General features: G+C 36.1%; 1 pseudogene; it reads right to left on the reverse strand.

Moving 5' to 3' along the window:
• Nucleotides 1-1,187: 1,187 nt before the first annotated feature.
• Nucleotides 1,188-2,039, reverse strand: LOC107792547 (fatty acid elongase 3-like; annotated as a pseudogene).
• Between the last annotated feature and the right edge of the window lie 1,997 nt (nt 2,040-4,036).

The following is a 4,036-nucleotide window of genomic DNA, read 5'->3' on the forward strand; positions in this document are numbered from 1 at the left end:
ACAACAGAAAAACCTTCAAAGTATGTTAGTAAAAGATGAACAGATCAAAATAATACCACAATTGTCTAAGCCCCACGATGGGCACCAAACTGTTTACTAGAAAAATGGTACAGTTGCATTTGTATCGTGGTTTATAGACACGTGAATTAAATTGATCCGATAAAATAAAGTAATAAAAAACAAAGCGATTAACATAAAGAGAATTGAAGAAGAGGCAAGCCTGAGCTTCAGAATGTTTCCACCAGAATCAACAAAATAATTAGAAAATCTCGGCAATACTTGTGTAAAATATGAGAGAAAGAATACTAGTCTTTTGCTATCAGTATTTCTTGATGTCTTACAATAGAATGAAAACCTCTAATTATAATAGAGCTATGATCTACCAATTGATTATCAATATTATTGCTACAATAAAAGGTAGTAAAAAGTCAACAAAGAATATTAGAGGGTAGTAACGCCTAATAAAGGTTAATAAAGACGAGAGGAATATTGGGGTCTTATGTAACGTTTATGTCACAGTCATATCTTGAATTGCAGGTTTGTATCCGGTATCAATATCTTATTAGGTCACAAGTTTGTATCTGGTGTGAATATGGTCGAATCGTGCTGCTTCCTAATTCACTCATCTTTTGACTTTCACCGTATACGGTGGACCCTTTGATTAAAAAGGTCAGGAAAAAGACCTCTCGTGTATCATAGCCTCAATCACTTAAGGGTCAAAATAATTAATTTAAGTGAATCACAAGGATCGAGAAAGAATCCTCTACCTGACTCTAACTACGTACTTGGGACGAGTCTTTCTAAAATAATGTATGCACATGATAATGCAAGAACATGGTATCCATGCCAAAAACACATACCCATTATGCTTATACCAAACAAGCATGCACATAGCTAATATCTACTATGCAAGAACCAGTCACAACTAAAGTAGTAATAATAAGTGAAATCAGTAATCTTGAAAATAGGGCAAAAAATCTTCTATATCATGTTAAACTGAAACAAATGTGTAAAATTCACTTACATTGTCAAAGAATATAAGATAAATTCGTTTTGCAACAAGACAATGACTCGCATTCTAAAAACAAGGATGTGAATAGATGGAAGTACTAATAAGCCTGCAGAATAACCATGGTTGTACATGATGCTAAATAGAGTTGAATGCAGCTAAATATAAAGAACGGACTTTATGTCTGTTTCTCCAGCTTATTATCATGACCTTTCCTGTTGTTCTTGCCATAGTTGTTGGAATGGAAGTCAAGAAAAAGTGCCAAAAGCGAAACATCAAAAGCAATACAAGCGCACCAAGGTCCAAAACCGGAGCACCCAAGCTTAGTAGTAAAGTGATAGTACAACATCATAGCTGAACATGGAAATCCAAAAATGAACTGAACAATTTGACAGTTTGTGACCAACCTCTTCCACCTTGGCTTCTTCCCTATTACACAGAGGAAATAATAGGCATACATTAGAACATGAACTGAAGCATTCGTGATGACTACAATATGGAGCATCGACTGAGAAGTGTAGATCGCAAGATAACCAAGAACAGGCACCATTGCATGGTGGTACACATGAAGGAACGAGAGTCTCCTTGATCTAGAACTACTGAAAATGATTAAAAGGGTGTCTATGAATTCAAGAATCTTGGAAAGGAAACAGACGTGAAACCAAAAGAACAGGGCTCCACGTGTATGAATGTGATTGGGTGGGAAGTAAAAGACCCATTTCCAATTATGACGTGGCATTTGGTGGAGGATAGAGAGGCTGCAGCCGACGACCGTGATGAGAGAGGAGGCAGAGGATAAGGCTGTGTACGGCAGTAATGCGGTGGAGAATGGTGGCGGAGAGGGTCGGGAGGTGTGATGTGAAACGAAGAGATAATAGAGTGAGAGACAAGTAAATAGAGACCGAAAGAGCGAGGAATAGTAATGAGGAACCAAAAGTGTGGCCTTGTTTCCACTCGAATTTGCTAATTGTTGGGTGGTCAACTAGCCAGTAGGGGACACTGGAGTAAAGAGCTTCCATAGTGAACTTTTCAGGGTTCAATCTATAAATGGAGTTCCCTGTCAGACAAGCATCTTTTCTGCGGAGAGAATGCATATATAAAGAGTACTTCTTGAAGGAATGCCTTAAACTAAACACATTATATTAGCACGTAAATTGTAAAACGAGAACTTAATTGTTCACGAAACGAAAAGAATAAACCGCAGTTGAAAAAATAGTTTGGATTGAAAGAGAGCATGCGTGGAAAGATACTATTGAGAGTATATTTAATTGAACACAGACCCAAAATTTCTTACATTTCTAAACTCTAAAATTTCAAGAATACATGTAGTGTGACTTGATGCATGCATGGAATGGTGCCAACTAAACTTTACATATGACCATGTTATTAGATCCGCTGCTGACCTTTATGAAGGTGACGTTTTCGATAGGTCAAATTCCCATCCCTACACAATGGAATGCGCGCAAAGGTAAATTTTATCATCGACTTCTTAGAATTTCTCAACAAGACAGCTCACATTATATCGCCTATTTCAAGATTTTCCTATAAAGAAATGATACGTTATCAGCGTGCCAGCCATATTGTTTACTCCCTCCATTTCAATTTACGTGAACCTATTTGAGCGAGCACGGAATTTAAGAAAAGAGTGAAAACTTTTGAACTTGTGATGTAAATGAGGCACATATATATTGTGTGACTATAAATTATTATATAAATATAAATTATTTTCAAATAAAGAAAGTGATCATTCTTTTTTGTACAGACTAAAAAGAAAATAAGTTCACGTACACGGCTAGGTAAAGTCACTAGCTAGCAGCCTAGTATGTCTTGCTTTGTTCAAACGATAATAAATACAGTACATATTTTTGGTGATGCGTTTGTTGTAGAAATAACGTTCCAATTTGATACCATTTTTACTTGTTGGCTTAAGATTTCAGTTTAACAAATGACTGAGAAACAAAGAGAATCGTCTAACTATGTAGAAAATTGCGGACTTGGTTAGGACTTTCACTGAGACTATCTTGAGAAGGGAACACGAAAGGTGGCTTAATATGAAGTAAAACTTTCTCATCTCAAATTAAGGACTTTTAGGATATAGCTAGGAAAGATAACATCTTTTTTCCTGGAACAAGAAGAATAATTTTTTTTATTGTTGAAGAAGAAGAATATTTATTACTAGAAAACGTTTAATGAGTTTAATTCTTACGTATAAAATGGAGAGAGAGATATATAATGATTAGCTGGATGTCCGTGACTCACTTGCGTAGATATAATTTCTCCGAGATGAAAGGGAAGTTTTCGTCGTACGTTTTCAGTTTCGTGAGAGTCGAGGAAGAAGATTTCCATGACTCACATGCATAAATCTCTAGTTTATTATGTGTGTGTATCTGAAGGAAGGAGAAGGAAATTAAGTATTTGTCCTACGCATTAAGTTTACCAAACGTGGAGGACCAATAAATTACATTTACTTAATTCCTCGTTTATGTCCAATACTAGTGAGAGGATGCCCGGGATAAGCTCGGGTCCCACAGCTATTTAGTGTTGCCGTTAACAATATTTTCAAATGTCACTCACTTTTGCAATTAAATTCGCCATGTTGATTGTGCATACGGTGATAAATTTATACCTTTGAGGGCTATTGTGATGATCCGATAGGTCATTTTGAGTTTTAGTCTCTATTTTTGTATTTCGAGACCTCAATTAGCTTCGTTTAGTATCCCTAAATTTGCGTGCGCAGTCCGTGTCTTGTTCCGGAAAGTCTTTATATGAAAAATTGAAGAAAATATGAATTTTGCCTTAAAAATGATTTGAGTAGACTACGGTCAATATTTTGTGTAAACGGATCTGGATCAGTATTTTGACGGTCCCGGTGGGTCCGTATCGTGATTTGAGACTTGGGCGTATGCCCAAAATTGAATTCGGAAATCCCTAACTTGATTTAACGTAATTTGATGAAAACTAGTAATTTGAAGGTTTAAGGAATTTCAAAGTTTGACCATAGGTTGACTTTATAGTTACCGGGTTCAG

This window comes from Nicotiana tabacum, chromosome 2 (genome assembly GCF_000715075.1).
Source record: "Nicotiana tabacum cultivar K326 chromosome 2, ASM71507v2, whole genome shotgun sequence".
Lineage (NCBI taxonomy): Eukaryota > Viridiplantae > Streptophyta > Magnoliopsida > Solanales > Solanaceae > Nicotiana > Nicotiana tabacum.